Source organism: Podarcis muralis, chromosome 2 (genome assembly GCF_964188315.1).
Source record: "Podarcis muralis chromosome 2, rPodMur119.hap1.1, whole genome shotgun sequence".
In the NCBI taxonomy this organism is placed as follows: domain Eukaryota; kingdom Metazoa; phylum Chordata; class Lepidosauria; order Squamata; family Lacertidae; genus Podarcis; species Podarcis muralis.
In genome coordinates, this window is record NC_135656.1 from 26363006 (window position 1) to 26384870 (window position 21865).

The following is a 21865-nucleotide window of genomic DNA, read 5'->3' on the forward strand; positions in this document are numbered from 1 at the left end:
TTCAAGAAGGACACTGACAAACTGGAACGTGTCCAGAGGAGGGCAACCAAAATGGTCAAAGGCCTGGAAACGATGCCTTATGAGGAACGGCTAAGGGAGCTGGGCATGTTTAGCCTGGAGAAGAGGAGGTTAAGGGGTGATATGATAGCCATGTTCAAATATATAAAAGGATGTCATATAGAGGAGGGAGAAAGGTTGTTTTCTGCTGCTCCAGAGAAGCGGACACGGAGCAATGGATCCAAACTACAAGAAAGAAGATTCCACCTAAACATTAAGAAGAATTTCCTGACAGTAAGAGCTGTTCGACAGTGGAATTTGCTGCCAAGGAGTGTGGTGGAGTCTCCTTCTTTGGAGGTCTTTAAGCAGAGGCTTGACAACCATATGTCAGGAGTGCTCTGATGGTGTTTCCTGCTTGGCAGGGGGTTGGACTCAATGGCCCTTGTGGTCTATTCCAACTCTATGATTCTATGATTCTATAAGCTCAAGTATGTACAAGACTGGTCTTAATCTGCATACATCTGAACATGAGAAAATCAATAATTCTAAAATCGGGGAGCAAGTATCACGGCACGTAACCATCATCGGAAAAGAAACTTTCCCACCACTTGTCTCACACAGGAGGGCACTTGTAGGTTTGTAGGAAAGACAAAAAGTGTTTTCTTTTTAAAAAAATATCAAAAAATTGCTGCCTATTTAATAGAGGATGCCTTTTTAGTCAATTAAGATGTTTTATGTTATTACTCTGACAGATTAATTAACTAAATTGCTGTTCCATCCTCCTTGATGTTTTCTTTGAGCGTCATTTCATAGGGTTGCCATATTTCAAAACATGAAAATCCGAACAGAAAAATTGTTGACTTTGGAGCTTTCTTTTAGGAAAATTGTCAAAATCTACACTTCCGACATGGGTTGCCATACACATGAGAGAGCACATTCTGAAGTGAGGTGGCTGCAAGGGGAATTACTAAGTTCAGAGTCCCTACACCTGCACTATTGTAAAACAGAGTTGGGGGCCCTCAAGGTATTGTTGGTCTCCAACTCCTATCAGCCCCAGGCAGTTGGGCCATTGGTCAAGCTTGATGGGAGTTGCAATACAACATCATTAGCTGCAGCAGAGGTTCCTAAACTTATTTGGCCCACCTCCTCCCCTTTTCAGAAAAAAAATCACTCAATGCCCCCCTGGGCTCAGTCCAATCTGCCCCAGGAGCAGGACAAGGCCAGGGCTGAGGCCCGCCTGCCATTGGCCAAATAGACAGGCAAGCTGCAATCCACTTCCTGGGCCTGGATGAAGCTGAAAAGGGTTCGCTCAAGCCAGAGGAAACCCCTCACCTCCCACATAACTGCTGGATCCAGGGGAGGTGTTGTCGCCATCCCTCAACACCGGTAAGTGTCATTATGCAACAGATTAAACATGTACGAACGGTTTTTCAAAATTTTCTTCTCTTCTTTCTTTATGCTTCCACTGCCCCCTTATTTTTATTCAACACCACCCAATTGTACCCAAGGCTGCTACTGCCCCCCCCCAGATCATTCCAGAGCCCCCCAGGGAGCGGTATCACCCACTTTGGGAAAAACTGATTTGGAGGAACACAGGTCCCCATCCCTGCAGTATATGTCCAGGCAAGGCTCTATCCTGGAGAATTGTGTAGAATTAGAGCAGGCTAAAAATAGGGAAGATATATAGCTGGTGACCTACCAAGGTATACTGCATCCCTCTTGAGTTCTGCCATGGGGCAAAGTAAGCTCACCCATTGGATGTGTTGCTACACAGAATTGTGAAGGTGCAGAGTTCACCAGAGGGGTTATTGTTTGTGGTGTGTATTTTTGTGCTTTTATATTGTGGTTTTCTATTGTAAACCACCCTGCAATCTTCAGATGAAAATTAATAAATAAATTAATAAATAATAATAACGAAGAAGAAGAAGAAGAAGAAGAAGAAGAAGAAGAAGAAGAAGAAGAAGAAGAAGAAGAAGGCGGCAATCCCAAACATAAGTCTGTGCAGAGCACTGCAATTCCATCCAACCAAATCGGGTTGTTGGCTGAGGTTCGAAAGTTTGTTTGGAAGCAAACCTATAGACACAGTGGGAAAGTAAGAGACAACACTTAGGCAGGAAGGAGATTTTCAAAACACATTCACAAGAAGCCAATTAAGCTAGATCAGGTGTTCCCATCACCTTAGGCGAGTGTCAGCAAAGAAAGAAAGAAAGAAAAGACAAACAGCCCATAATATGCTACTCTTCAGCTTTCCACTGCAGGAGCAGCTGCTGCTGCTGCTGCTGCTGCTGCTCTCCTTTTACCTAAACGTCTCCATGACAATGTATATATAAGTCTGTCCTCACTCTGAACTACGATACCTGACTTGACAAAGAACACTCATTTTGGATCCAAGGACAGGTAATCATCACGGATTCACACAAGGGCCTGCGTTGTTTTAGGCTGAAATCTGAGATGGCTCACTTTCTCCGGAGTATTTCTTACACACCATCCTCTCCCCTACCCCACCCACCCACACAACAAAGAAATACTGGAAAACCACAGAGAGGGGGAAAGCCTGGAGGGGGGGCAGCAGCAGAGCCCTCCTGGTTATACATCAATCCTCCAAGTTCACAGTGTTAACAATGAGAAGGAAGAGCATATGAACAAATTCCAAAGTATTGTTGTGTGAGGGTGACCTCTGGCCAGTCACTTACTCTTAGCCAAGCCTACCTCACAGGTTTGTTGAGATGACAGAATAGGGGGTTGGGGATGGACGATGCATGCCACCTTGAGCTCCTTGGAGAAAGGATGGGGTGTCAATGTCGAAATAAAATCAATAAATTTACAAGCTTCTTTTTATTTACATTTTCCCCCAACCATAATAATAATCATTTTCTTTTTCTTACTTTTACCACAGGCCTGATCTCTGTCAATTTTAGGGGGCAATAAAAATGCAAGTGCTGTTGAAACTTTGAAGGGCTTCTGTGCCTTTAATCAGAAGCTTCCTGTTGCAGGTGAACTTATTTCAGTGCTCTCTGATCAGCATAGCTGGTGGAGCCACGAAGAATTGGTGTCTATTTAATTATTAATTTTCTTTCATTATTGCTGCTGCTTTTTTTTACAGCAAAATTGGGTTATTTCACCGCAAAAGACAAGGATATTAAAGCAAATCAGTAATTAGCCCTTCACTTTTGTGGGAAATTGGTGAATAATTAAGGGGCAATTACTAATAGCCCAGCCAGCCCAAGGAAAGCAATTAACATGAGCTTCACCTCATCTAGGGAAACGAGGAAGGTTTCAAAGGAATAAGGACAAACATTGAATCTATCAGAACAGTGAGTTTTATTAAATCATCATCATCACCATCAGGGAAACCTACCAAGTGATGGGACAACTACATTGTCTTTCATGATTGCTGGAACAAGCAGTGGAGGTTTAACTAGAGCTGAGCTAAAGCTACTCGCCATTTTCCCTGAACGTTTAAGCAATGCTGGGGGGGGGGGGGATGAACATGTTTCTGCACACTTTGTAAAAAAAAAGTTCACTTTACTTATTAACATTGCCTTCCTGTGCTGTCAGTAAAGTCACCACATATTCAAATCTGATTCTCTACATGATGTCATGATGAGTGCTTTCAGGAAAAATGTGCTTCTGATCAGGGTGCAAAACAAAAGAAAATAAAAGATGCAAAGGGAGAAAATAAACGACAAGGGGATGGGAGAACAATAGGTAAAGGTAAAGGGACCCCTGACCATTAGGTCCAGTCGTGACCGACTCTGGGGTTGCGGCGCTCATCTTGCTTTATTGGCCAAGGGAGTCGGTGTACAGCTTCTGGGTCATGTGGCCAGCATGACTAAGCCGCTTCTGGTGAATCAGAGCAGTGCACAGAAACGGCGTTTACCTTTCCACTGGAGCGGTACCTATTTATCTACTTGCACTTTGACGTGCTTTCGAACTGCTAGGTAGGCAGGAGCAGGGACTGAGCAACGGGAGCTCACCCTGTAGTGGGGATTCGAACCGACAACCTTCTGATCGGCAAGTCCTAGGCTCTGTGGTTTAACTCACAGCGCCACCCACGTAGTACTGTTCAATTTTTGTTCTCTCAAAAAAAAAGTATAATTAACCATAACTGTGAAATCATGGGGTATTGGAGCTAGATGTTACAAGAAGAGGAATAGTCCAGTTGCTGCACTTCTACATCTTTTTCTCTCACTCACCACCGCAGTAAAAAATATGTCATGTGATGTCATCACGCTTTGAATTTTCTCACCCTGCAGACAACAGGCAATGAAGTAGAGCAAAGGCAGGGAAATTCAAACTGTGATTATGTCACAATCACGTATTTTTGCTCACTCAGTATAGGAAGGACTGTTGAGAAACTGGTTCCTGTGTTTTGATTTTGATTTTCCTCTTCCCTCCTTATACCCTTTCCATACCCTCCAACATTTCTCTGATGAAAATAGGGATGCTCTGTTTAATAATAAATAATAACAATAATAATAATAATAACCAACCACCCATCTAACTGGGTTGCCCCAGCCATTCTGAGCAGCTTCCAACATATGAACGAATCAATTTATTCCAGTCACTGACCAGAGTGCAACATATACAACAACATACAAACGTACAAACATAAATAGATTAAAATTAAGCTCCATGAGCTAATACACAATAAATAATTCAGATACAAAACAGTTAAAGATATAAGTGAAAACCTTAATGGCTAATTTAAAACATATTAAAGCATTGGCCGCTAGATTCATTTTTATATTGATATATGAAAACATCAAACATTAAAAGAACATCCCTATACAGGGCTGCCTTCAGATGTCTTCTAAAGGTTGGATAGCTACTTACCTCCTTGGCTTGGGGGTCGCATAACTCCATACCTTCCAACCTTCTTCAACCAAAGCGTTCTTAAACCAAGGCGTGCTTTCCCATAGCAGCGGAGGACTCAATTTACAAATGGAACACATTCAGCAGGAAGTGAAACATGTTCTTATTCCAAGGCAAAGTTCACAAACCAAAACACCTACTTCTGGTTTTGCAGCGTTCTTAATCCAAGTTGTTCATAAACTAAGCCGTTCTTAAACCAAGGTACCACTGTACTGGCCAATGAGTCCTTAAGTAGTCGTCATATAGACCACTGTGCCTCATACCATGGAGACATGGTGTTTAATTTTTCAGTTTCAGATAGTAGCCCACAGGGGACCCGATTCAAACCAGTGAGGGTTCTTACCCACCCTTTACCTATTGCTGCAATTTCAACAAGTTGCTGTTTGTGTTGGGAGGGAAGCAAAGAACAGCTTTGTGGATGGGTGGGGTGGTAAGACTTTTTATAGGATTCCTACGCAGCCATACGGGGTTTAAAAAAGAAAAACAACTTTGTTGCAGTCCTGGTCACACACACAACTCCAAAGGTGCTACTTAAAGAGGAAAAAATAAATTTGGCCAACAGACAAGATGCTCCAACTTTTTCATTTTAAGATTAGAGTGTTATGTTCCATCAAATCAAAAGTACATATGGCAGTGGAATTGTGTACAGCTAATATTATTTGGAATATCTTCTGCACTTCAAATGAAATTTATATTTTTCTACACCACATACAGATTTATTTTTTAATGAAGATTTTTTTTTCTTTTTTAGAAAATGTTTAACTATAGATTTTTCTTCTGGGGTTTTTTTGTACATTCTTCTGGTTGCTGTTTTTTCCCTATGAAGAACATTAGCCTGTTTTTGAGAAACAGCCAAAGCAGTTACCACACAAGATCTACACTGCATTCACAGAGGTTCTGAGTGAAGTTTTGTTGAAACTGGCATTTTAATTAGCAAAAATGCAAGGTATAATTTAAGGAGAAATGGTATCTCAAACTTAATAAGAGAAAGATTTTAATTGTGGTATTTAGCAAGTTCTGACCACATGGTAATGTTCCCTTGTGAAGAATTTGTATTGTTCTTCCAAAATGTGGAGACAAGGGGGGGGGGCAAGAGAGGATGTCACAGTACTAGAAAACGCATGTCTGACTTACAGTATCTCAGGAAGAAAATAGGAAACACTGGAGATTCAAGGAAGGCAAGGGGGTCCCCTTCACTTAGCTGCTTTTATTTGAATTTTTGGTACTAAATACTAAATGGTATGAGAGATCACCACTGGACCCAGGTGTTGATTTCAGAATTTAAGCAAGGGAATGGGAAATATTTAAACTGCCAATGAGCACTAACAGAGCACTAACAGAGAGCAGATGCCAGAAAAATTGAAATACAGTTGTACCTCGGGTTACAGACGCTTCAGGTTACAGGCTCGCTAACCCAGAAATAGTACCTCAGGTTAAGAATTTTATCTCAGGGTGAGAAAGGAAATTGTGGCGGTGTGGCGGCAGCAGGAGGCCCCATTAGCTAAAGTGGTACCTCAGGTTAAGAACAGTTTCCGGTTAGGAACGAATTAAGTTCCTAACCCGAGGTACCACTATACAGAGCTGCCTTCAGATGTCTTCTAAAGATTGTACAGTTACTTATCTCTCCTTGATGGGACAGTGTTCCACGGGGCAGGTGCCACTACCAAGAAGGCCCTCTGCCTGGTTCCCTGTAACCTCACTTCTCACAGGCCCTTGGAGGTGGACCTAAGTGTCCGGGCTGAACGATGGGGATGGAGATGCTCCTTCAGGTGTACCCCTCTTCCCACTTCCTGATTGGAAGCAGGGACCTCTATGATACCTATGCATAGATGGACTGTATTCATGCAGGGAACATTACAAAAAAAGAACCAGTGTGGTACAGTGTTTAGAGTGTCAGACTAGGGCCTGGCAGATCAGGGTTCAAATCCCCATTCAGCCATGAAGCTCACTGGATGATGTTAGACTGGACTTCCTTTCAGCCTAACCTACCTCACAGGGTTGTTGTGGCTAATTAAATGAGGAGGAATTGCTGTGCAATTTCTGTTCTCATCCTGAAGCAAAGTTCTCAACCCGATGTTCTGTTTCTGGGTTAGCGGAGTCTATAACCTGAAGTGTATGTAACCTGAAGTGTCTGTAACCCGAGGTACCACTGTATAGGGATGTTTTTAATGTTTAATGCTTTGATATGTTGTTGTATATGCTGGTAGCTTCCCAGAGTGGCTGGGGCAACCCAGTCAGGTGGGTGGGATACAACAACAACAACAACAGCCCCCCACTCCCCATGCAACAGTTCCATTCCAACTCCCCTCCCGTCAGCTATGCAAAGGACAAACTACGTGACAAACATCACATCTTTTTTTGCCTCCAGGGGAAATTACTGACCATCTATGAAATGCCAGTTTTTGAACGTCTCACCCTCACTTTTTTTTTTTTGCAAGCAGACTCAGGATAGCATTGTAAATTCCTATTCCGACACTGCTAATTAACACAGCAGAGGGTGGAAGCAGACAAAGTGAGTCAGGCAAGCTGGTTATTTTTCAACTGGATTTTCCCCCAAAAGGGAAGCATGCAGAAAATGTTCTGTTTTGCATATCCCAACATGCCACAATAAGTGGCAAGGCTGGTCACTGCCACATAACATCTTCCAGGCATCGTACAGAAAAATGGCACGCTGACAAGTCAAACACCGTTTAAAGTTTACAACCTGTCCCAGAAAAGAAATTGAGAAAGGAAGCAACCAACCAACCCTGAAAGACAATAGGCACCCGGATTAGGCTGGGTTTTTGGTTTTTGTGTGTGTATGTGTGTTTGCTTAAAAAAGAAAAAGAATTATAATTTTTTTTAAAAAAAGAAATCTTGGCTCATCTTTCAAAGACTGTTTTATTGCTCTGTCTGCTTTTATAGAAGCACACGAAAGAGTCTGCAGACAGCATTTTCACATATAGTCTCCAGACGTTTTGTATGCCTCTGACACCATGTTTACCGCAACAGCCTACATTCCTTTATGCGTTCACACCGTGATTTAAAATATATTGTTGCCTCACTTAAAAAAAAGAAAAAGCTAAGGTTGTGTTTGCATGAACAATTTATTCAGTTTAGTAATCTCTCCTAATATTATTTGATCTCTTCTGTTCCCACTTGATGAAAGAGATCAAAAGAAGCAATGCTGGCTCTCCTCCTCTTAAATATCCCTTTACTAGAGACGGCCCCTGTTCTCTGACACTTGTCTATGCTAAATCAGTATCCCATTTTTGTCTTTGGGAGATAATTCAAAAATGAAATATGAACAAATTTATTTCTTACATTCATATATTTTCAGTTTTCAGTGAGAAATCTCTATATGCACCAGCCTATTTGGGGTGTGGGCTGTCTGGCGATGGGAATGCCTCAACACATTATATTAACAGAAAAGATGGAGAGGGGAGAATGTTCCATCTTGTGCCCATGAAACCATTTCCTTAGGACTACATTGAATTCCTCCCATTTGTTTACCAATGACCATTGAATATACTGGGCAAATGGAAGCTCAAGTTCAACAACATATGGAGGGCTACAGTTTCCCATCCCTGGTGGAGAAGGACTATGTTATAGGTCTACTTCTGTGTAAATTCTGCAATGGAAAGTCAACTTATCAGTTGGGAAAATCTGGAAACAATCATCCAAAGCAACCTTTTACTGTAATGTCACAACTTTTGTTGCTAACCAAGGCTAGCAAACATATACTAGGTAAATGCCTCCAGAGCAGGTCCACCATCAGGAAAAATAAAACCATACACTGACCAGAACATTAAAATCACTTAAAATGCTTGTCTAAATTGGCTTGAATTCCTTATAGAAAACTGGAAGGAGAAGCCAAGATGGAAGCACTTATAGCAGGAGGAATGGAAGGTATAGAACAGGAGTTCTGGATAGGGCTGCAAGCCTCCTGAAGGAAGAAGTATGCAGTCTGGGATTCCTCCTGGAGTGAGCTGGGTGGACAAGTGGTAGCTTTGGCCAGGAATGCCTTTTGTTCCGCTTTATCTGATGTGCATGCCAATTGCAACATTTCCCAAAGAAATCAGATCTTCCCTCCAATTACACCTTGGGCAACTTAAAAATTAGATTGCTGTAAAGTACTCGACTTGGGGCTCTCCTTGAAGAGTATCCAGAACCTTCTGTTGGCAAAATTCATTTATCTTGTATATTTATTTAATAAATGACGCCTTTCGAGAACAAGATCCTTCTTTTCTGGTATTATTGCTGCTGAATTAGTTTTACTGTTGTAAATAAAACCACCTCTCCATTCCATACTCCTCTTTTCCGGTTGAAAGAAGCCAGCCTCCTGAAAGCCTTTCGAAACCTTAGGAGTACTAAGGGGTTAACGTCAGCTCATGGTTGAGGGATTTCTCCCTAATCTGTACACATGTCATGGGGATCAGGGCTGTGGGTGGTAGTGCTAGCCTGTGGCAGTTGTTCAGGCCCACAGTCCATCGCCTGACTGGCTCGGAAAGCCCTCTTATCCAGGCAGTTTTCAAATTTAATTAAGAGGGACCCATCACAGGCTTAGCTCGTTGCTGTGCCCTTCCAAAGGTCTTTCAGCAGCTGTACACAAAGGAAAAGTGAGGAGTGTGGTGGTGTCACGACAACGCGAGCGCTTATTAGCAAAGCAAGCCTGAGAGAGGCTGGGTTCGGCCCTCCATGATCCCTCGAAAATGACATCGCAACTGCTGTGTTCCGTAAAATGCAGTTTGTTCCGTTCTGCAAAACATGCAGCGTCTCAAGCGACGGGGAAATGCAGAAGATGTGCCATGGACAAAGAGTGCTTCCCGGTAGACAACCCTGCTCAGTCTTAGCTGCCACCCACCCACCCCAGCCACCGTGTCCTCCACTCCATGCCTAATCGGATCTCGCTCTGCTAGCAAACTGACATGTGAGATGCAAGGCAGACGGCATGGGCCAGACAAAAGCAGGGAGCTGTCGACAAAACCCACCCACTACCCAGGAAAGAAACAAAAACAACCTGTTGAGGCAGCCTGCTGAATCAGAGCAGAGGAGGAGCGCTGGGCAGGATGGTAGAAGGCAGCTTTCGGAGGTTGCTGCTTTCTGATTAGACAGGTGCCTGAGCTTTAAAATGTCTGAGCTTTTGAAGAATGTCAAAGGCGGCTGGTGCAGCTCTGTGCCTAGGTGAACCTTCACAAGGGGGTTTAGATGCCTGAGGTTTTGCTTTGATCTTTAGAGGAAGAGGGATTGGGGAGGGTGGAGGAGGTCCTAAAGTAGCTTCCCCACAAAACTTTCCTAAAAACAGCAGTACTGCAATGCCATAAGCCCTGCCCTTCCATGCATTGCTTTTTCAGGTTGCCAAATGTCGTTTTGGACATATGTAGCCAATCAACCAGTGTGGTGTAGTGGTTAAGAGAGGTAGACTCGTAATCTGGGGAACCGGGTTCGCGTCTCCGCTCCTCCACATGCAGCTGCTGGATGACCTTGGGCTAGTCACACTTCTCTGAAATCTCTCAGCCCCACTCACCTCACAGAGTGTTTGTTGTGGGGGAGGAAGGGAAAGGAGAATGTTAGCCACTTTGAGACTCCTTTGGGTAGTGATAAAGCAGGATATCAAATCCAAACTACTCTTCTTCTTCTTCTTCTTCTTCTTCTTCTTCTTCTTCTTCTTCTTCTTCTTCTTCGTGTTGAAACAAGATCAGAACTGAAATCCACAAAGCTCACAGTCATAAAGCTTCACTGCAGCTCCTTGAGCCTGCGGTTCAGTGGTTAGGGTGTTGGACTAGCGCCGGGATGCAAATCCCCACTCAGCCATGGAGCTCATTGGGTGACATTGGGCCAATCACTGCCTCTCTGCCTAACCCAACTGTGTAGAACCTTTGGCCATCCAGATGTTGATGAACAATACCCATTGGCCCCCGTAAGCATGGCCAACGACCAGGGATGATGGGATTTCAGTAACATCTGTAGTGCTATAGGTTTAGCTGCACCAGATCTAGCTTACCATACAGAGTTATTGCAAGGAAAAACTGGGTAGAGGCCTTTCCAAAAAGAACAAAGTGCCTTTTCAAGGTTGGAACTGACCTATTTGGTTGAGCATTGAATTGCCATTGCAGAAGAAGATTCACAAACAGAGACTGAAATCCAGTTATCTTTTATTTTCCTACTCATATTGAAATACTGGCCCACAATGAGGCCAAACTTAGATTCACAAAATGTTTCGGGGTATGCGTACTCCTGCGTCCCCCCAGGGAAAAAAAGAGCACTGGTTATCTCATTGCCAGAGTTCCGTCGGAATCACACAAGCAACAAGCGTACACATATAGAGAGTTGTTCTCTTGGACTTTTTGCAGAAATATGTGGACTCTTTGGCTTTGAGATACTAAGTTGCATATGTCCTTATTATTTAGGCATTGTAAATATCATTTAAGACCCTAAGTATCATAAGGTGTTGAATTTTGGTACAGTACTGTTAAATTAAAACCACATACAGAGTTATTTAGTTTGTACTCATCTGTCATAGCAGTGACCAGAAGAGGAATGACCGCTAGAAAGAAGAAGCGCCGTGATATACCCGCATCAGTACAACCAGACATATTCATCTGCCACAGCTGCAACGGAACACAATTTCCCCATATCAGCCTCTACAGCCACAGCAGACGCTGTAACTTCCTAATGGTTCAGCCCCAAAGGCACACTCTTCCATTGTCTCCCAAGGCAGATGGATGCAGTCAAGTGCCTAAGGTCTTGGACAGATATCTTTGGCACTGCATCCCTGATACTTAGGTGATTTTAATGAAGAGAAACTGGAGCAGGTTTTCTGTGTACAAAGACAGCGCACAACCACTGAGCTATGCAGCCCTTCCCCATTTATCAGAGTAGCAATGTCCCATTCCCCCTGACTCCTAAGAGCCTCACTCTTGCGCCATCTAAAAATAATGGGAATTCACCTTTGGGCAAGTCCACAGCCGTAATGTGCGCCCTGTCGGTGAAGACTTGTTTTTACTCTGGTTTTGATTTTGCCTGGAGGACTTCGCTCACTCAACTAGGAAATTAGGAAGGGAAACAGCCTTAATGTTATTGCTTCCCTGAGCTTATTTACCTCGAGCTATTTGCAGTAGATAATAACTGCAAAATATCTCACCTCCTAAGCTTTGTGGAAGGCCAGTGATGTCATGCTGAGGGCATCTCTCAAGGGGGAGGGAAGAAGATCTACCAATCTGAAGGAGGAAAAACCTGTAGAACAAACAGCATGTCATTAGGCAGAGGAGCTGCAAATACACCGTTCCCTAAAACTTTGCCTGCTGTTCATGGAGACAAAAGTATAAGAGTCCCATTGGGGGCAGACCAAAAGGCCATTTTGGCTGCCATTCTATACCCTCTTTAAGCCCCCTTGAACTCAGTATAACTTATTTCTGAGGAGATATTGTAGTACAACAGTGACAACCAGATCATGGTTTCCAAGAAACTTTTAAGCAGGGTGTGTAGGCAACAGCCTTAATGTATGTGCCCAACATCAGCTATACTGCCTCTGAGCTTGGAGGCTCTGTTTGGCTGTCAGGGATCATAGACACTGATTGATTTTTCTAAGCAGTCACAAGTTGACACAAGGTGGTGAAGATCTGAATGCCATTACGACATATCACGCCAAGGTTATGGTGGTACCTCACCACCCAGCTTTCTCCACGTTACCTGTTCTCAAGATAATCAGGTGACAGCAAAAACTGCAAAAAAATAATAATAGCAGGGGCAATTAGAATAAGAGCTATATGTAGTTTTCCAGTTTTGTTGTTCTGCATGGGACAATGACAATAAAGATATCGTATATGGTATCGTATATGGTATTTGATTATTGATGTAAACCTCTAGAACGTATTTTGTATAGTTAAGCTTTTACCTCTGTCTTCAGTACATTGCATTTTATTTTATTGCTATGGCTAGTGGCTGATGCAAATAAAGATTCTTCTGATTCATGTCACCTGTTGACATCATATTTGCTGCAAGGCCACGTAGACTACTAAATTTTTGATAGTTACAACCAAACACTACAAAAACATGTGAACCAAACACCGCAAGCATGTTCAGGGGTTTGGTTTTGCTTTGTTTTTGCTCAGCTCAGTCAAGCAAATCCCCGGAAACAATGTACCACACAGAGGCTTACTCCTCCATTTTGGCATTATTTAATACAGGGGCAGCCTGTCATAAACATCAAAACATTATTACGGTTGCAGACCAGCATAAGATAAAAACATGTGAATAAAATAAAGCACATAAGCACATAAGAGGAAGGGGATATAAGAATAATGTTGTTGCTTAAAGAATGGCAGGCAGCAAGTGCAAGGAAATCTGTGGGTGAGGAAAAGGTTTTCCAAATCCCACATTCACTTAGTTATATCTGAATGGTATAGCAAATATACAAGCCCCCGACTTTGGTACCTGGAATCTCCATTTACAGGGGTGGGGGTAGCTGTGTTGGAAAAGGACACATGCCTTTCAAATGTCCCGATTTTCCTGGGACATCCTGGAATTACAGAAGCCATCTTGGCAACTGATTTGATCCCGGAGGATCCCATTTTCATAGAGCAGAGCAGAACCAAACAGGACTTTAATATTTTGGCACATCTATTTTCTCTTTTGAATAGTTTTTTTTTAAAAAAAAAAAATCCAATTCCAAACTATTAACAAACACAAGAAGAGCAAGTGTCTCAGCTATTCAAGAACTAAATAAAAGTAATTAGGATCTAAGAGCTCACCCAAAATTTTAAAACAAAATCTCTTTTCAATAGTAGGAACCAACGGTGTACTAAAAGCAGACAAATTATAATACACTTTATCATTAATGTTGCAGTGATTCACTTATTACGTTAACTTGGTTGCTTTCTATGTTTCTATGTTGTTCTGGTTTCTGGTTTCATGTGAAGAATGTAGACTGGTACAGTGTGGCAGACATTCATTCTTCCAGTTCTTAGGGGGAATTTAAGTTGCAATCCTCCTATACACTATTTCCTGGAAATAAGCTCCATTTTACAAAGTGTGGCTTAACAAACAAACATATGTTTGCATGGAACACAGGGGACAGGTTGATTTGAGGTACGTATTATGTGTTATAATAAAACAGAAACCCTGTACAGTGGTAAAGGTAAAGGGACCCCTGACCATTAGGTCCAGTCGTGACCAACTCTAGGGTTGCGGCGCTCATCTTGCTTTATTGGCTGAGGGAGCCGGCGTCCAGCTTCCGGGTCATGTGGCCAGCATGACTAAGCCACTTCTGGCGAACCAGAGCAGCACACAGAAACACCATTTACCATCCCGCCAGAGCGGTACCTATTTATCTACTTGCACTTTGACGTGCTTTTGAACTGCTAGGTTGGCAGGAGCAGGGACCGAGCAATGGGAGCTCACCCCATCACGGGGATTCGAACCGCCAACCTTCTGATCGGCAAGTCCTAGGCTCTGTGGTTTAACCAACAGCACCACAGGCGCCCCTTATACAGTGGTACCTCGGGTTAAGTACTTAATTCGTTCCAGAGGTCCGTACTTAACCTGAAACTGTTCTTAACCTGAAGCACCATTTTAGCTAATGGGGCCTCCTGCTGCCGCCGCGCCACCGGAACCTGATTTCTGTTCTTATCCTGAAGCAAAGTTCTTAACCTGAAGCACTATTTCTAGGTTAGCGGAGTGTGTAACCTGAAGCGTATGCAACCTGAAGCGTATGTAACCCGAGGTACCACTGTACAGCCGGTCTGGGGAACTTTCGCCCTCCACATGTTGCTGAACTACAACTCCCACCATTGCTGTGCCTCAGTCATGCTTCCTGGGGCTGATGGGAGTTGTAGTTTGTTTTTAATATGATTTTTATTAAATTTTCTGTTTTACAATTTCAAATAAACATTTTACATCCTTAAGATATCAGTGACTTCCCTTCTTCTCTTTCCATGGTTCATTTTACATATCTTATATTCCTGCATATTTTACAAAAACTATACCAATCGGTTTTCCATTATTACATCCATCAAAACCTATTTACTCTGTTGAATTTATCTTATTGCTTCCAGCGTTTTCAGCTGTACACAGTTATTTCCCATATATTCAATAAATGTTTTTCCATCTTCTTTAAACATATATGCTCCTTGTTCCCTTATTCTATATGTTAAGTCTGCTGGGAGTTGTAGTTTGGCAACATCTGGAGAGCCAGCGGCTCTCTGCACCTGCTGAATGTGTATACTTATTCCAAAACAGTTGCCATTTCCAGTGGCATTTGAAAGTAAGTTTCGAAGTTGATGACGTTCACATGTCAAAAAATTGTCCCATAAGCAACCCAAAATGCAGGGGGCGAGGCACTAAATAGAGGAAGCAGCCCTTGGTCACACGTGTATAGCTACCATGTACTCTAAGGACGCGGGTGGCGCTGTGGGTTAAACCACAGAGCCTAGGGCTTGCCGTTCAGAAGGTTGGCGGTTCGAATCCCTGCGACGGGGTGAGTTCCTGCTCCTGCCAACCTAGCAGTTCAAAAGCACGAAGTGCAAGTAGATAAATAAGTACCACTCCGGCGGGAAGGTAAACGGCGTTTCCGTGCGCTGCTCTGGTTCGCCAGTAGCGGCTTAGTCTTGCTGGCCACATGACCCGGAAGCTGTTTTTCCCCCTCCATGTGGATTATTTTTAGTGGTAGGAGTCTACCATGCTTCATCTGAATATCTCAGGGTGGTTCACAGCATAAAAATACAAGATAAAAATGCATCGGCCAACTCAAAGAAATTACAGGCATGTTGAAATCCTGCCGTTTGATCTGAAAGAATGAAGATTCTGGCCCCCAGTTCAAGATATTTGTCAGGCCTTCTTTTACTCTTCCAAAAATGCAGCTTCCCTTACGACGATGGCATGGCAACTATTTAGAATCACTGGCTTAGACAAAATGGCTGTGTTTGATGTTTCTAAATAGCTGCCCTAATCATAAATGAAATTCCATTTTCACAAGGGGGAAACCAAGCACTGAATGATTACTGCCCAAGCTGCTTGAAAAGAGAGATGAGAAAAGGGAAAGGGAAACAGCATTTATTCCTATTCTTGTGACTATTTTCTTAAACCATTATCTCAAATTTCTAATAAACAGATTGAAGTTTAAATTACAAGCTCTCTGTTAACCAAGTCGGGATCCAAACAGTTCAGAAGCCTTCAGATAACAATCACCTTCCTCCAGATAAGTTTCAGATCATTTCTTGACAAAGACAAAGGTCCCATTCAGAAGCAAGGAGGAACCTCAGAGATTTTCATTATCCTAATCATTGTAGCGGTGAGGAAAAGGAAGGAGGGGAGCAGAAGGCTGCATAGCTTGAGATGACAGCGTGGAACGCAATGTGCCCAGTAAACTCCCCATGTTTGTGCGCTGATAAGGCAAAGAGACGGGCAGGAAGGTGGAAGAGCCTCAGCTGGTCAGGATAGTGGCTGGCAAACATGTTACATCACCAAGGCAGAGCGAAATGTGGCCTAACTCAACCAAGTGCTGCCAACCTGCAAGGAAAAATAGCTGCAATCTGCTTGGAGTGACAAAAATGATGCCAAGACAAAACCCAGAAGGCTTCCGGAGTATTTTCAGGTGAGATTCACTCACATGCCAGCAAATTCAGCTTGTGCAGTTTACATACCCTCCATTGAAAATGGGGATGCCCTATTCCATAATAATAATAGTAATGATTTTATTATTTATACCCTGCCCATCTGACTGGGTTGCCCCAGCCACTCTGGGCAGCTTCCAACATATATAAAAACAGAATAAAACATTCAACATTACAATACTGTGGGAACTCGGGTTACATACACTTCAGGTTACATACGCTTCAGGTTACACACTCCGCTAACCCAGAAATAGTACCTCGGGTTAAGAACTTTGCTTCAGGATGAGAACAGAAATCGTGCTCCAGTGGAGCAGCAGCAGCGGGAGGCCCCATTAGCTAAAGTGGTGCTTCAGATTAAGAACAGTTTCAGGTTAAGAACGGATCTCTGGAACGAATTAAGTACTTAACCCGAGGTACCACTGTATTTCCCTATACAGGGTTGCCTTCAGATGTCTTCTAAAGGTTGTATAGTTACTTATCTCCTTGGCTCGGGGGTTGCATAACTCCATACCCTCCAACATTTCTCCAATGAAAATAGAAACATCCTAAGGCAGGGGTAGGCAATTGAAGGCCCATGGGCTGAATCCAGCCCCATCGCCTTCTCAATCTGGCCCGCAGACGGTCCGGGAATCAGTGTGTTTTTACATGAGTAGAATGTGCCCTTTTATTTAAAATGCTTCTCTGGGTTATTTGTGGGGCATAGGCATTCGTTCATCCCCCCCCAAAAAAAAAAAAAAATATTGTCTGGCCCACCACATGCTCTGAGGGATGGTGGACCAGTCCACAGCTGAAAAAGATTGCTGACCCCTGTCCTAAGGAAAAGCGGGACATTCTGGGATCAAATCAGAAACTCAAACAGCTTCTGTAAATCCAGGACTGTCCCTGGAAAACAGGGACACTTGGAGGGTATGCAGTTACAGATGATTTTAAGTTCTTGTACAGCAAACCCACTTCTCCAAAATATCTGATTATTTTTATTTATTTTTTTGGCAATAAGGAAAGAGATAGGGAAGTGTGGGGTAACATTTAGACACCATGTGGCCTAGCCTTCTGCAAACAAATTAGAGTGCATGCTCATTCGCTAGCCAAGGTTCTCTGCTTTCCCTGCAAACGAATCAGGATGAAATGCCGAAAAAACAGGTCGTTTGAAAGTGCCTCCCATGACACTCTAAATCTGTATCCAGCCTTCATTGTTATATCTCCAATGGTGAAGGAGTTAATTGTCCATCTGCACACCATATTCATAGCTGTCAACCTTCCCTTTTTTTGCGGGAAATTCCCTTATTCCAGCGCCATTTCCCACTGCTTCCCGCTGCTATCCCGGATTGTTAGATATCCCGTAGACTGTCCCCGGGACAGGTGAGGCTGCTGATCCCTTATTTTCAAATCTGAAAGTTGACAGCTATGCATATTATGTATATATGAATGTAAAACTATACAGTGATAGGACTGATACCTGATTTTTCAGTGGGATGAGGGCAAAGTGCCCTCTGGGACCCCCAAAATGTTACTTGGGTACATTCCCCAGAGCACTGGCTTAGTAGATCCCCTACGCTGGCAAGCTTACCAGGTACCCAGGGCAAGCAGCAGGGTGGACAAGATGAGGTGCAGAGAGAGAATGCTATACACGCCTAGCCTGGTGTTTCTGTCTGCTTCAGGGCCTTAAAGTTTTTTTTTTTAAAAAAAGGCAGGTCATGCCCACTAAGATTGCAGAAAGGGTTTGTGAATGAGCCAGCATTCCAAAAATCAGATCCCCATCTGTAGTCTGAGGTGGTACAGTCCTCTCTGGATTTGACTGCCTCATCCACAACATGTGAAGGTCAGGCCTTTGAACAGCTCCAGCAGATTCTACTTCCAAGTCATCATTAGAAGGAAGTTGAATCCCCTACAGCACGAAACACATGACAATACCTATTTAGACAGAAGTCCCAGTTCAGTGGGTTTTGCTCCCTTTAGGATTATAGCCACCTCAATCCACCAACAGTCCCAATAAACCCAAGATAACCCCCAGCTACAGATGCATTTTTTATTTTCTTTCATTTTTTATTGATTTTCCAAAAAAAATTAAAACAGACAAACAAACAAACAAAAATCCTAGCCGTAATTAAACCTATCTTAATAACATTGTTAAGTCACTTCCTCAAATCCCCCTGGTTGAAATTTCAGTGTATATTATTTTAACAGCTTTCCATAATCAATTTTCTCAAAAAATTAACTTAATCACCAGCTACAGATGCATTTTACAGCCAGGGTTTCCTCCTCTTAATTTTAATTTTAATTTGTATATTTTTAAAAAAGCACATACATATATCTGCATGGTGCACCCATAACCAGAGCCCCATTGTGAGGGAAGGGATGCAGACAGGGAGGAAGAAGAAGGCAGACTGGCACACTTTTCAAATATGTGCACAAGTAATTTAGGGCCCTGTCTTGGGGCACACCTTGGAATGTGAGGTGTGCCTGCCTGCCTTTCAAGCAATTTGGGTTTCAATGCACCGGTCCTGGGATTGGGGTGTGGGGAAACCCCCTTTTCTGTGTTATTTCAGGTGTGCCAAGCCCAGCTCTGAAAATATTCCAACCTCGCTGTGCAACAAGGAAACTCCTCTTCTGTCCTCTTTGGGCTGGAACCTACCCCAATGGGCTGTTCTAATACAGGTATTCCATTTCATCCAGCTCTCTCATACCTCCCCGTCATGCTCACCTTGAAGACCTGAAAAACATAAGCCCCAAATATCCTTCCTTACAGACCCACTTGGGTGTCAAGATCAGCAGAGGAGACCAGCAAAAAGGGGGCCTGGCCTGGGAGAGAGCATTCTGTGTGGTAGCTCTTTAGCTGTGGGGTTTCCTCTTCACAGGGTTGTGTCTAGCATCCTAATTATGCAGTTTCAGTCATAAGCTGAAGGCATACCTCTTTGACAGCTGGTACACACACACAGGGGACGTGGGTGGCGCTGTGGATTAAACCACAGAGCCTAGGACTTGCCGATCAGAAGGTCGGCGGTTCGAATCCCCGCGATGGGGTGAGCTCCCGTTGCTTGGTCCCTGCTCCTGCCAACCTGCCAGTTCAAAAGCACGTCAAAGTGCAAGTAGATAAATAGGTACCGCTGTGGCAGGAAGGTAAATGGCGTTTCCGTGCGCTGCTCTGGTTCGCCAGAAGCAACTTAGTCATGCTGGCCACATGACCCGGAAGCTGTACGCCGGCTCCCTCGGCCAATAAAGCGAGATGAGCACCACAACCCCAGAGTCGTCCACGACTGAACCTAATGGTCAGGGGTACCTTTACCTTTACACACACACACACACACACACACAGAGAGAGAGAGAGAGAGAGAGAGAGAGAGAGAGAGAGTTTAGAGTCATTTATATACAGATAAGTAGAAGTGCACTTGGGCTGCAACCTAAGCAGACTTTGGTGACCATGGGAGAACATTTCAGGGGTCAGAAGATATATTGGAGCGCCCATTCCAGTGTCAGAGAATGAGCTCAGATGTTGGAGATCACAGCTGTGGAAATTTCTCCTGATCCAATGAACATCAGTAGAGCCAAATGGGGCTGCCTCAGGAGCAGTTTGGGGGCATGCCAAGACTGGGAACCTGCTTGGTTCCGAAGGATCCAACCCCATGCTCCAAAAACAGACAGGCAGGAGGGGATATATTTTAAAGGGTGTGTGTGGATGCAATATGAAAGAAGATTGTAGGAGTAATAATAATAATAATAATAATAATAATTTATTATTTATACCCCGCCCCCATCTGACTGGGCTTCCCCAGCCACTCTGGGCGGTTCCTGTAACGTCCTGTACTCCTGTAACGTCACTTCTGCCCCACTGTCAAGAACCAGCAATTCAACACTCTTTGGTTCCTCCCACCAACAACCACCACCTTGGGATTGGAGCCTTAGATTGGAGCCTGTCCCTCCTTCCCGCTTGCACAAGGCCTTGTGTAGACTTCTGCTATTACACAGCAGATTGGCGATTTCAGTCATCCAGTATTTAGAAATGCAGTCTTTGTGACAAACCCTTATCTTTCTCCATCAGGAAACTGTCAGTCACTTAATCCCATCCCTCCCTCTGCCTTCGTCAATCCGGAGGACACAGAGATGCCTGGCAAGAGTCTGAGCACACCCTCCCCCCCTTTTTTTATGCTGTTAATTATATATTGTATAAGCCCATCGCGTAAGGGATTGTGACTCAAAGCTGCAATTTTCATAGTAAGTCCCCGCTGGGCAAAAGCTTCATTCCATAGGACAGGTACAAGCAGTACTGGGAAATGAATATACCAGGCAACCATCCATGGGAAAGAGAAGGAAACTAATCCCATCTGCGAGGCCTCCCTCTTGCTTCACACACGGCAGAGGTCAGAAAGGCACAGGGAGTGCTTCTTCTGAGCTACTAGCTTTGCAATATTCTGCTTCACGGTCCAGATACAACTGGGTGAGCAATGATCCAAGTGTGAGCAGTCTCTTCCAAAAGCTGTATCCTATTATTCCTATAATCAGACTAGCCTTCCTTTCTGGCTGAATCACACAAGGAAGACTCCATGAGGAAGAGCTGTCTAGGCATCTCTCCTCTTTGTTCACGTCACTGCTTCCATCAGTGGGGAAGGGCTGTGGAGCTCAGTAGCAGACTTCCAACTGGCTCTACCTTGTTTGAACATCACTTCATCCCTTTGCTTCACAATGGGCAAGTCCTCATCTTGGGCTGTTTGTTAACTTCAGCGATTTGAGGGAGAGGAGGGAGCTCTGTTCTTCCACTGGATCTGCCACAGCCATCCATCCACATGGGCTTCCCCCTCTCTCCCGGCCCCCAGCTTTGCTCCATATTGAGGCCAATAATTACTGCTGAATAGATTTCCAGATTCCCATGCTTGTCAGCCTGCCCTCTCTGCCCACCCACCCCCTTTCCACTTTGTTCTTAAAAGGGGGGGGGGGGTTGAGTGAGGATTAACCGCTAGCACCAAATCTCTGAGGCGAGAAAAAGACAGAGAGGAAGTTTGCAACAGCTCCATTGCTCAAGAAAAGTGTATAAAATGCAGGTGAATAATTCCTCCTGCACTACCACCTCAGTTCATCCTCTCTTATTAGGATGTTCCAATTTCATCCTTCAGTTACGGTATTGATTGCCAAACTAAGCATTTACACACAAACACACACACACACACACACACACCTCACTGTCTTGAGCTGTCTGCTGTAATTATATAGAGTTCTGGAATAAACAACTCTTGAGAGTCCCATGGACGGCAAGAAGATAAAACCTATCCATTCTGAAGGAAATCAGCCCTGAGTGCTCACTGAAAGGAGAGATCCTGAAGCTGAGGCTCCAATACTTTGGCCACCTCATGAGAAGAGAAGACTCCCCGGAAAAGCCCCTGATGTTGGGAAAGATGGAGGGCACAAGGAGA